At 42.5% G+C, this 13498-nt stretch overlaps 1 protein-coding gene across 8 annotated transcripts in view; it reads right to left on the reverse strand.

Annotated features, from left to right (window-relative positions):
* Positions 1-13498, reverse strand: part of LOC105476165 (opioid binding protein/cell adhesion molecule like) — a 1438816-nt gene that overhangs the window by 721576 nt on the left and 703742 nt on the right. Inside the window, exon 1 of one of the 8 annotated variants that reach the window (XM_071076071.1) lies at positions 8725-10267. The exons of the other annotated variants lie outside the window; for them this stretch is intronic. The gene's annotated coding sequence lies outside the window, so the exon portion shown is untranslated. Of the gene's footprint in view, positions 1-8724; positions 10268-13498 lie in introns of those variants that run through there. 8 annotated transcript variants of the gene reach the window in all.

Here is a 13498-nt window from a genome sequence, read left to right on the forward strand (position 1 = left end):
GGTTAATGGGAGTTCCTTCAAGTTGACTCCTGTGTCATTTCAAATGTTCTGATGGTTTTGTGAGCAATTCTTTATTTTGTGGACCATGAAGATGTTCTAGGTTCATCTCGTAGACCCTAGATCCATCCATTTCAGCAAGGAGTTTGGGTTGCTATTGAATAGCTTATATAGTTCTTTTCCTCCTCATTTATCTCACAGCTTGAACATTTAGGTGTTCTTATCGCCCTTGAGGAGAACCTGTGATGGACCGGAGCTTTCAGGGACCTTCTTATAACCATGGTCCTAAGGTATTCCCATAGACTAGCACTGAGCTATGAAGGGACCAAAGCGAATTAGGCCCCATCACAGATGACCAATTCTCCCTCTCTTTCTCTCACTCTCTTTCTTTCTCACCATATGCCTATTTCTGACATAGGTAGTTTTTTGATGTTATGCTCATATGAGAAATATTTACCTAGCTGAATTGGTCATGTGAGAGTCTGATTTTAAACCTACTGTGCAAGCACATACTGGATAATTTAACTTGCCCTTGGGCTCAGAGTGACCAGTTTGGTAATCACTTTCAAAATAAAAAAGTATTATCAACTGTAGGAAATGAAAATGAAAGTAATGTACAATTGCAATGGAATACTAAGCAAGATAAATTACTTAGATCAGAAGCAAACTAAGCTCTAACTCTGGAATAATTATAATAATACCAATAATAACTGATTCTGAAAGTATCACTGGAAAGTTTTGTAGGACTTTATCAAATGAATTCTTCATATAATATGCAAAAAGATGTTTCCAGAAGGGAATTGGGGCTGTCCAAGTTTCCCCATCCTTGGAGAAGTGCAAGTGGATGGAATATCAAATAGCAGCTTTTGTTTCTAACCTGAGTCTAGAGGGGTGTGAAGTTTCCCCAGCAGGTGAAACACTCTTCAGAAAGAAACACGCCACAGTCTGAGTCTCAGCAATCCCTGATTAGCAAACTGTGACTCAGGTGAAGCTTCTGGACTGCAGGACCTACTTTTGAGTATGTCTCTAAAAGTGGTAGTGCAGTGCCTGTTTCCACATGTTTCTAGGACTCTCTACTGACATAGCTGGGATATATGTCTATCCCGGGCTTTGTTCACATCATAAGAGCTGTAGGGAGGCCGCTATGAAGAAAATTCTGTCTTTTGAGAGTTCAGGGCCCAGGCTGGAGCAAGGACATGCCGTTTGTTTAATGGTGAGAGGTGTACACTGGAGTCTTTCCCTGTGTCAGGACTGGCCTTCTTTTCGTGGAGTTTATACAATGGTCCTGATTAAAGTAGACTGAAAACTGGAAAGGAGACTGAATGCCTCCATTTAGTCAAGGAGACAGGATGGAGAGAATTGCTCAGTAGCAAGACTCATGGAGACATGGAAGTCAAGGGGGCTGAGAAGTGGTGAAGAGTCCTCCTAGAGGCCGCATGTATGGCCATCTGTCTTCACAAGATGCTCTCTTCTCACATGGAGTGGATTTTTACCATATAAAAAAAAAGGCTTGTCCCCAATTCACTCCTGCTCAGTAGCACAGAACTCCCACTCACCCTGCAAGCAGCTCTGCAGTTCTTCCTTGAGGTGGAGGAGGCAGGAAGCTGGCTGACAGCTAAGTATTCCTGGCCGTGCCTCCCTCTCCCAATAAAGTGCTCTCTGGCAGCCAGGAGTACAGCAAAGTGCCCTCCTGCACAGACCCATGCATGGACGTGATCCAGTGGAGACCCTCCACTGAGCAAATGGCTGGTCTTGTTTTTAATTCAAGTATTAAAATAGCAGTAATTTGGCACTGATTAGCAGTGTTAGTCCCGAAGGCCAAAGGAGGACTGCTTCCCATGTGAGACTCTAAACAATTACTTCCTTTGGATAATCACTTTTTTAGAGGCCAACTGTGCATATAAATAGCACATCATGCCAGTGCTTGGCAAGTTTTTTATCAGCATCAACTCAGGCAACTTCTACAGCCACCATGCCCCAGGCTCTATAAATGGCCCATCCCTCCAGCCAAGCTTGAGACAATCATACTGGCCAGGAGACCCCCAGAGAAGAGACTGAGAGGGCTCAGGCACAGATCCTCCTCAGAGCCTCATGTTCCTTTGCTCAGGGGCCAAATTATCTATATTTCTTATCTATGTATCTCTGTAGATGAATCTAGTATATAATATCTATATCTTTTCAAATATACATTTGGAATTCTACTATTTCAGAAGGGCCCTCTGTCCCTGATTTGAAGGAACATGGAGTCATATAAGTTAGGAATGCCATAATTAGCCAGTAGGACTAGGAATGCAACCATCTACTCACTCCTGGGTTCCTTCATCCAAAGGTTACCAAGCGCTTCTTGGCACCAAGCCCAGCCCAGGGCACTGAGGATTAGTAATATACTTGAATATACACAGAACCCTCCGATTTCAGCTGAGGGGAGAAACCATTCACCTGACATAGTGCAAACAGCACAGGACATATCAACAAGGTATACACAGGGTCTTGTGGGACAATTTCAAAGTGTAAAATTCAGCCTGAGGAGGGGAGGCAAGGAAAACTTCACAAAGGAGATGACTGAGCTGAATCGTGAGTAATGAGAAGTTCACCACTCAGAGAAGAGAGGGGCAAAGTCCACAGCTCACATGAAGTCAGGATGGGGAAGACTGAGTTCCACGTTCACATCGCACAAGATGCACATGGGAGTGGAGTGGGCAGGGGAGCGGGCAGTGGGAAAGGTGAGTGGGAAAGGGCAGGTAGGGTTGCAGGGAGAGAGGGGTGATGCTGTGGGGTGGATGCAGCCTCTTCCTGCCAGTGCAGGATTGTACGGAGTCAAAGGAAATGAAAGTTCTAGGTCCATCTCTTTATGACTGTTCACTGCTTTGGGCCTGGTCTGGAAGCCTGAAACTCAAAGACAGCAGAATCACCAGCCCTGCTTCACCACCACTCATCAAAGCTCAGGTTAAGAGCTGAGGTCTATAGTGAGCCTCTCAGCCTCTGGGTTCCCAGGGAATAGCTTCTTATCTATTGGAATATATATGTATATGTATGTATATACATATTCTAACATATATTTGTGTGTGTATACACACAAACACATACACACATGCACACACATTTACTGGGCAAAGCACTTTGCATCTAATGTGTATAAATATCATTTCCATTTCAAAGACCAGTCAGTTAATAAACAAATAAGCAGCTACGATGGGCAAGGTCATAGGCACTAGGGATACAGCAGCAGCATTGCCCTTGTAGAGTTTAAAATCCACTTGGAAAAATACAAGAGCTAAGCTTTCCTGAGCCCTTACCCCATGTCAGACACAGCTCCACGCATTTTTCATGAATCAACTAATAGGATCCTTTCAACCAATGTAGACAGCAGGCATGGTTGCCTCCATGACACATGCTAGCTGAAGTGCAGGTATGTTGAGGCAGTCACCCAAGACCACCACCTAAGAAATCATAGTCAATAATTGAACTCAGACCTGGCTTCAGTGACTGTGCTTTTAAGTAAGTGATTCTGTTCTTGAATGGATGAAATCGGTTTGGAGGGGTTAGTTTTGTGAACATCACTCAGTAATTCTGATCTGTGTCAAGAGTTCATGCTTTGGTCAGTCTGCTATGATCACATACATCTCCGAAGTTTTCCCAGTTGGTGAGAGATGATCTGTTTTCAGGACCAGAGCTTCCAATGGCAAGGAAGATACTGAACACCATCAGTTCTGATAATCACCCACAATTCTACTTACTTACTGTAATTCACTAAACACCCTACCATATTAGTTTTTCTTTTTTTAGATGGAATCTTGCTCTGTCGCCCAGGCTGGGATACAGTGGTACAACCTCGGCTCACTGCAACCTCTGCTTCCTGGGTTCAAGCGATTCTAATTCCTTAGCCTCCCAAGTAGCTGGGACTACAGGTGCATGTCACCATATCTGGCTAATTTTTATATTTTTAGTAGAGATGGGGTTTCGCCATGTTGGCCAGGATGGTCTCAAACTCCTGAACTGAACTGATCAACCTACCTCGGCCTCCCAAAGTGCTGAAATTAACAGGCATGAGCCACCGTGCCTGGCCCCCATCCTATTCATTTAGATATGAGATTTACCTACCAAACCATAGCATTTCAATTAATCTATAACTGCACTGAGTCACTTCCTCTGTCTGGCAGAAACTTTCTAGAAATTTCTACTCTGTCAGTCATCAAAACCTATGTTATCTACCCACCTACCTCCTCAGTGAATGCCTGCCAGGAATAGATATTCGTTAGGATAGATAAAAGACATCCTCGGAATGTCCTGATACACTTCAGACAAGTCCCAGCTGGGAAAACTTCTGGGATGTATGTGATTTTAGTAGACTGACCAAAGCATGAGATTTTGACACAGATTAGAGGGGGGTGCTAGGAATCCTGGGCCAGGGGTCAACATGGAAGAGTTAGAGACTGCTACATCTGTTTATTACTGTTCACACAATCTCATTTTTACTCCCCAGGCTGGTGAGATCTGGGGAAACAGTTTGTATCTAATTAGATTACATTCTCATAAATCTTTTAATTTACACTTGATAACACTAAAGTTCATTTGTTTCCTGCCTACCCATTTAAGGCTCTTGCCAGCATATTTTCCAGATGAATACCATTTCACTTATTGACAATCCTTAAGACCTTCTAAAATCTTTGAGATTATAAAAAGTCTTTTGAGTACAAATATTTTAGACAAGTGGTTTCAGAAAAATGCCCCAAGCAACTTCTAATATTAACATTTCTGTTCCCAGGAAAGTGATCATCTATAATTATGCCTTATTTTTGGCCCTTAAAAGTTACAAAATATTCATGCTATCTTCTTACTATTATTTGAAGCATATGCATATTGACGTAGGGCCTGGTCAAACGCTTATCGAAAACCCATATTTTCAAGGCTTCCATATTCTCATATGCATCCATATAACATTTGAGAAAGCAACTTAGGAATAGTGTAAAATTGTTGTTCCGGTAATCGTAGAGATAACACTAGTGGAATATAGGTAGTCGTCCTTGTCTACTGCAATGTCTTTCTGAAAAGAGCACGCATGGTGGTAATCATATAGACATGGACGGAGCTTGGGATTCTTGAATTCGAGTTCCAGCTCAGCTGCTGATGGTTGCCCAAGCTTGGGAGAGTCTTGGAGGAGCAGCGGCTAATCCTCTTGGAACTTCCTTTTTTTAATCCATAATAAGAGTGGTAGGGTAAAGTCTTCTCCAAGAAAAATGGGTTTTGCACTGCCATCCTGCTGGCTAGTAACAGACCTAGAATTGCTGAGTCAGATCTCTAGTTCCACAATGTGATCATGGGAGTCCTCAGGCACTTTTGGGCAGGAGGCCTCTGATTTCTGGTTGACAGTTTCTCACATCCTCCTGGGTGCTTAGTTTTCTCACATTCCAGCACATGCGCAGAGTCTGACAGTGGTTCTTCCTGAGGAGTGGAGGTGTGGAGCATGGAGGGTGTGTGAGAGCCACCTGGGCACATTTTTGTCAAAATATATTTCCCCTCCCTATACCTTTCCTCTTCTTTCCAGCACAACTCAACATTGATTTACCTAGCTAGCCACCTGTTAATTTCCAGATGATGCTGACATGCATCTCCCAAATCCACCTCAACTAGAAAATTCAACATACCTGCTGCCCCAGGTAAACTGAAATCTACCATCTCTCTCAATAAGGGATTAGCAAAAGCTCGCTGACACTGCTATGGCATTTGGCCCTACAGCCAGCAAGTAATTCTATTCTCCAGCTGCTTTCATCATTATAAGGTATTCACATTCCCTTTTCATTTGGAAATCACTAGCAATGTGCTTCTAAAATACTGCAAAGATAGATATTCTAAAATTCTCTCAGAGCCTTCTGAAAGCAGAAATAATGTTTTTCCATGACTTCTTCCTACGAAGTGACTTGGAAAAGAATATTTCAATCTGCAGAATCAATTCCCTCTCAGACCAGTGCATACACTGTGACAACCCCAAGGACATGGATTTGAAGAACTTTCTCCTATGACATCATTCAGTAAGAAATTCCCTCAATTCCAGACGCTTTATTGATTATATGGTTTGGGATCAGCCTTCTCATTTGGGTGACAGATGATTCTCGCCCTTGTGCTACCCTTGTATTTCTCAGACTTTAAAAGATTTTGAAAAGATCATGAATATTAAACAGAGACCCTGGGTGAAGAAATTCTCATGCTAGAGACCATATTGTTGTTTATCAAAGTCTGTGTTTTATTTAGATGCGTATTTGCTGGGTAGTCTTTTTATTGTTTGCCCTGGTGGAAATGACAAGCCATACACACAGTTTAAAAAATCTTTGCTTTTAAGATTTAAACAAGGGATGTGCCTGAGCCAAGGGCAGCCTCCAAGGGTGACAAGCTATTCTGGACAGGTTCCCCACCTCCCTCCCCTGAAGCTGCTTTATCCAGGGCCATCTGGTCAGCCCGGCATGCTTGGAGGAGCAACACAGGGGTCCAGATGGATGGGTTCTTGGAGAGTTCTTTAAAGACCCATGCACCCAACCCCTGAATAACCATATGCCAAAAGGTCACCTCCTCCTGAGTGGCATCCTTCCTGGGTCTCTCTCTGTGATTTTTCATTTGGATTCAGCACCCTGGTGCTTTAAGGGATTATGGAGTTTTAATTAATTCATTATTATAATTATCCTAAGTGCTGGTATCATTGGTGTCGACCATTCCATGCCATCTGAGGTTTCAGAAAATAAAACCAAAAGGAGGAAGTGGGATATGCCGAGCGGTCTCTGTGCCAGACAAAAGCAGAGCCACCTCCGAGAAGCTGGCAGCATGGGTTGGGTCAAAGTTTGTCAATGTGGTCACTGTCCTTCAACGTGAATGCCAGCAATGACAACCACACCTTCAGGGCGCAAAAAATGGCGTTATCTATGCTCTGCAGGTGGGTACCCAATGGAGAGAAGGAAATGTAAGCGAAGAGTGCAAATGAGAGGGGGGATTAGTCTATTTCTCCCATACTTAAGCCATGCCCTCAGGAAATCTTTTTGAAAAAGGCATTTTAAGAAAGTGAATTTATTCTCTGATTCTCTTAAGTCCAGCTTTCCCTGAAGGTGAAGGTTAAGCAGTCTGACATTTACAGTTGTCTCTCAGCCCTCGGGCTCCCCCATTTTGGGGGCTCTTTGCAAAGCTCTCAGCAAATTCATTAGGATGCAGCCAACCACAGCAGCCTGGTATCAGGACATCTCCTCTGCCCAGGGCACCCGTCTTTATGGCTTATCTGCTCCATCACAGATTCAGTGGCCCCTTCCCAGAGAGATAAGTCAATGCAACCTCAACTGGTGGCTTGCTATGAGTGGCACACACTTCACAAGAGTCCCTCAACAGTGTGGGAAATCTCATTAAAGCCTGACATTTGCTGAGCATCCCCAGAGGGCAAAGGTGTCCATTCCAATCACAGAGCCCCTCTGCAGAGCCCAGCAGGCAGTATGGGGGCATTGAGACTGAGCCGTTATCTTCAGGTCCCTTGTTCCTCAGCCTTCATCACGTTCTGCAACCCTGAAAGCCTCATGCACCCCTGCAGAACCCTTCTGATTTGGATCCTCCAAATATTTTCCTCACCTCTGCCCTCCCATCATTTTCCTCATTGTCTCCTTGTACAATAACTTTGCCAGCAGTTTGTTCAAAACCAGCGTAGGAACCTGAATAATCTTTCCATTCAATTTCTTTCTACCTGCAAGAGAACGGAGAGACCTAAGGAAGCGAGGTCCTCCCAGCGGACACCCAGTGAGGAGTCACTTCTTTCCTGTGCGTACCTGGACGTACTGGGCAGTTGTCTCTGGTTAAACCCCATACGGGTTGGGAATTCATACAAATAAGGACAAAGAGCCCCAGCGGCCTAAGCTCCACACTGTCCAGGCAGCTGTTTGGAATGGTGATTGCAATCACTGGGGATACACTGATTGGCTACAATCCTGGTTCCAAGAAGCAACACTGGGAGGCAGCTCCTTTCTCAATGCTTTGGATGTACAGAGAGGGTACCTAAGCTACCCCAGGAAGTTGAGGAGGTCACTTTTATATAGACTTGTATCTATTTTCCCTAAGTGAAAACATCCCTTCCCTGGATTCAGTTGTGGTTAATTAATCAAAGCCATTCCCTGTGTCTACGTTTGAGCTTCACCTACCAGAACTCTTTGTAATTCAGCCTCTATCTCTTTTTCTCTTCCTCTCTACCCCACCAAATACTGCAAACATTCTAGCACCTACTGCATCAGCTACGTATTCATGTTTTACATACAGAATCTCTGCTTTTCACCAAAGCCTTTAAGATGTTTATATCATCATTCTATAATCCCTCCCCTAATGGTTGTATGTGAACTGTGTATTAGTGTTCTCCAGAGAAACAAAATCAAGGAGATATATATATATAAAATATATACAAAATATATATTATATATATGTATAATACATATAAAAATATATATTATATATACAAAATATATATAATATATAAAGACACGTATATATACATGTATATATTGTATATATAGCATATATATTATATATAGTATAGTGTATATATACACATACACATATATACACTATATATACTATGTACATGTGTATATATGCAGTATATATACTCTATATATACATGTATATATACGTACTACACACACACACACACACACACACACACACACACACACACATACAAATGAGACAGAGAAGTTATAGAAATCGGCTCACATGGAGGATGAAAAGTGCCACGTTCTGCTGGAGAACCAGGAAAGAAGGAAAGCCAGTGGTATAAATCAATCTGAGTCTGAAGGCCCAAGAATCAGGAGCATTAAGGTTCCAGGTCTGGAGAAGGCGATGTCTCAGCTCAGACAGAAACACATTTTCCCTTCCTCTGTCTTTGTGTTCCGCTCAGGCCCTCGATGGACTGCATGATGCCCACGCACACTGTGAGGGTGATCTGAATTCAGCCTGTCAGTTTCAGTGCTCATCTCTTCCAGAAACACCTTCCCAGACACACCCAGAAATAATGTGTCACCAGCTATCTGGCATCTTTTAGCTTCGTTGAATTGACACATAAAATTAATCATCACAAACAGCACACAGAAAAACGCAGGGGACAATGGACGAATGCATATATACCCACCATCTAAATGTAATGTATTACATTCTGTCACTGTTACTTTAGACGTTATTAAAGAACGGATAAAAATCTTGCAGATGGAGTTTAAGTCTCTTTTGACTCCTTCTGCCCAATCCTATATAAGCAGCCACTATTGATGTGTATCTTTCAAGTCCATATTTTTATAATTCTTTTTAGGAGAACAATGAAGTGATTGAGTAACTTGTCCAAGGCTACCCAGCTACTCAAAGAAACTGGGCCTGGAATTCCAGCTGCCTCCTGGGATTCGAAGCCACAGGGACCCACATTCACATGCAGGAGGTTGACAAAGGGGTAGCAGTGAAGAAGGTGCACGTCATCACTGAAAAAGAGAGTGCCTGGAAGAGGGGTAGGTAGGGAGAGATATGGTTCTTTCTAATTCAGCATTCTGGTAGAGAAGTGGTGGGATGGTACTTTAGATGGCATCCACATTTTCACTGCATGGCTAACTCTATTGACACTAGCTCTTTTCTCCCATCTCCAAACTTTCAAAATATAATGAGAGTATCTGTAAACCTAGGAAGGGTAACAAGAAGCTGTCCTTAGATCTGCCCCTTTCCCCCTTTTGATCCATCATCTTGTACTTCTAGGCTTAAATGGGGTTGCCATGTCCTGTAGTGGATATTCTTCCAGATCCGTGGTAATTTAAAATGCTATCATTCTAAAGTTTCAAGACCCAACCATTTTGGATCTCCTTTGTATATCTGCCAAATGATGATAATTATAGGTCCTCTGACTATCTCATAGGATCATTTGAAGGAGAAAATGAGTCAAAACTCATTTATCTTGACTGGGCATGGTAGCTCATGCCGGTAATCTCCCAGCACTTTGGGAGGCCGAAGCAGGAGGATCGCTTGAGCCCAGCCTGGCAACATTGTAAAACCCTGTTTCTACAAAAAATACAAAATTAGCCGGGCGTAGTGGTGCATGTCTATAGTCCCAGCTACTCGGGAGGCTGAGGTGGGAGGATCACTTGAGCCCGGGAGGTGGAGGATGCAGTGGGCTGAGATTGCACCACTGCATTCCACCCTGGGTGAGACAGAGGCTCTGTCTCAAAAAAAAGTCATTTATCTAATAAATATTTACTAATTATCTACAATGTGCACAGGTTTGTGCTAATAGGGATACAAATGTGAACAAAACAAATTGCTATCATCACAATTTATCATCTATTTCAGAAGAAAAAAAGAAAAATACTAAAATGTATTTTTCTAAAAGGGGAATATAAGGGACTATGCAAGCATCAAGGAGGGGCACCTCATATGGACATAAGAGACAAATGATAAGACAGGCTTCCAAACAGGGCTCTGAGTGATGGGTCTGGTTGGCCAGCAGAAGATGGAGGGATTATGCACTTTGTTCCACACATGGAAGACAATGTGGTTTTTAAGACATGCTGGTCCTGTGGTGCAGACACCCATCAGTCCACATCAGCACAGCATGACTGGTTTCCCTTGAGTTTTTTCCAAGAATCCCTTATGCGATCTTCAGCTCCCCTGCTTGCTGTCCTTAGTCTTGATATTCTTTACCACAGGTTTCCTCACCCATTGATCTCCAGCACCTCACAGTGACTGCTGAGAGTGGAGGCATACTGACAACTGATGGAATAAAGGAACTAATGAAGAGAGCCAAATGCATTGGCAGCCCCATCCCCTCGTGCCCAAGGGATTCCTCGGATACCCCTATGGAGGTGGGATCCAGGTTCATTGCTCTTCTGACAGTTGTCCTAATGCCTGCCTTGCAGAGTCAGTCTGAAGGAGCTGGCAAATAGTTTTCTCAGCCTCCCCTTCCATTTCAAATGTAAAAAGTAGGAGGGATAAAAAAAATGGAAGGGGAATAATCTCCAGAAAGGGTTTCCTTTTATTCCTTTTGGAATCCACTTTTCCGTATCACGCCCTGAGCCAAGTTTTCTACTCCACAAAATGAACTTCTCCCTCATGTGCAGGGCATGGCTCAGACTTTCAAACGGTGTAGTTCCTGCCAGTGGAGAGGACCCCTGGAGGTATCTCAGAAGAAGAGCAAATCGCCGAAGGAGCCTCAGCCACAGCTTGGCATAAGCAGCCTTCTCATGGGTGGGAGCTCTTTGTCTACGGACTGTGAACTCCAGGGTGGAAAAGATACAGATTCCCAGGGCTGTCAGTGTGGTGCCCGAGGAAACTGGATCTTTAAAACCAGTTTTTCATTGACACCATGAGAGGGAGAGCTGTTACTGTGGCCAAGAGAGTGGAGAAGAAGCGGCTCAGCCTGTCTGTCTCATAAGGACCCCAGGAAGCCCTCTCTGTAGCTGGGGCTTCTGCTTCTGGCCACAGTGCAGTAACAGGGACCAGTTTTGACCTCATACCTGAAACAATAAAAAACCAGACAGAAAACCTATCGCAATAATCTGCAAGGCCCTGAACATCAGTTGATGAGAGACAGAGGTCCGCGAGAGCTGGAAAACAAAGTAAACCCACAGTTGTGACAACTCATTGCCTTAAGAGTTTACATAGGGGAAGGGGAAACAGGTGGGAACTGAAAGACTCTCTGAGTTGAAGAGATGAAGTTGAGAGTCTGGGGGAGATCAAAGCAGTTGGAGTTTCCAGAATGGAGTACTAGAGAGGAGAGAGTTAGCTACACAAAGAGAGAGCTGCAGAGATCTACAAAGAACTCCTCCCAAGTACTCAGTTGAGTACAGATCAGACCATGCATGTAAGGAAACTACCCAAGGCAGGGGAGAGGATTAGTAGTAGCAGCACACACAGGGCCAGGAAGAGTGCCTGCTCCCAGCCACCACACAGTAAAGCCATGTAGCGCACCAGATATTGGGTAGAGTGCACTGAAATATTTTCAGTAAGGAGGGATTAGTCCTAAGTTCTGCCTAGTACATTTCAGAAACAAAACCCAAATGGATGAAATTATTTTCATGTAATTCAAATGTATCCCAGGACAAAGGTCAATAATACTTATAGAAAAATAGAAATATCTTGTGCATAACAAGATACAATTCCCCATGTCTGGCATTTAATTTAAAAAGTATCAGGCATGTAAAGAAGCAAGGACTGGGTGTGGTGGCTCACGACTGCAATTCCAGCCTTTTGAGAGGCTGAGGTGGGAGGACTGCTTGAGGCCAGGAGTGTGAGACCAGCGTGGGCAACCTAGCAAGAGCCCATCTCTACAAAAATAATAATAATAATAAGCTGTGTGTGTCATGGCACATGCCTGTAGCCTCAGCTACTTGGGAGGCTGAAGCAGGAAGGTAACTTGAACACAGGAGTTTGAGGCTGTTGTGAGCCATGATCACACTACTGCACTCCAGTCAGAATGACAAAGCAAGAACTTGTCTCTAAAATAAAATAAATACATAGATAAAAATAAAGAAGCAGTAAAATATGATTCATATTGGAAAAATCAGTCAACTGAAAAAAAAATTGACACAGATATTAGAATTAGTAACCAAGGATACTAAAACAATTATTATAACTGTATTCCATATGTTCAAATAGTTAAGCAGAGACGTGAAAAATGAGCAAACAACAATCATCTAAGCCATACTTCCAGAGATAAAAAGCTACAATGTGTGAGATAAAGAAAATACTAGATAAGAATAATGACAGATTGAACAATGAAGAAGAAAATACTGAACTTAAACATACAACAATAAAAACTACTGAAAATGAAGCATAGAAGAAAATATAAAAGAAAATGTGTAGAACACTAATGATCTGTGAGATAACTTCAAGAGGTGAAATATACATGTAAATGGAGTTGCTATAGGAAAGGAGAAAGGAACATAAAAAATGTTTTTAGAAATATTGGCCAAACATTTTTTTATTTACATTAGCACCAAAAAATTGAAATACTTTGATATAAATCTAACATAATATGTACAAGATCTATTTGAGAAAAACTACAAATTCTGATAAAATAAATCAAAGAAGACCTAAACAAATTGATACTTCGTGTTCATGGATAGAAAGACAATATTATTAAAACGTTACTACGATGACTTAAGACTGTAAGTTCTTTAATGGAAACACAAAGACCCCCAAATAACCCATACAATATTAAAGAAGAACAAAGTAAGAGAACTGGTACTATCCAACTTCAAGACATACAAAGCTACAGTGATCCAGACAGCGTGTTATTAGTGAAGGAAGAGACAAACAGATCGATGTAACAGCACAGGGGACTTGGAAATAGATCCACACAAACATAGTCAACTAAATTTTGACAAAGGAGCAAAGGAAATTTAATTAATAACAGATAGTCTTTTCAACAAATAGTGCTGGAATAATTGAACATTCACATGCCAAGAAAAAAAAAAAAGAATCTAGACAGAGACCACTATAGGCTGAATATTTATGC

The sequence above is a fragment of the Macaca nemestrina genome, chromosome 12 (genome assembly GCF_043159975.1).
Source record: "Macaca nemestrina isolate mMacNem1 chromosome 12, mMacNem.hap1, whole genome shotgun sequence".
NCBI lineage: Eukaryota > Metazoa > Chordata > Mammalia > Primates > Cercopithecidae > Macaca > Macaca nemestrina.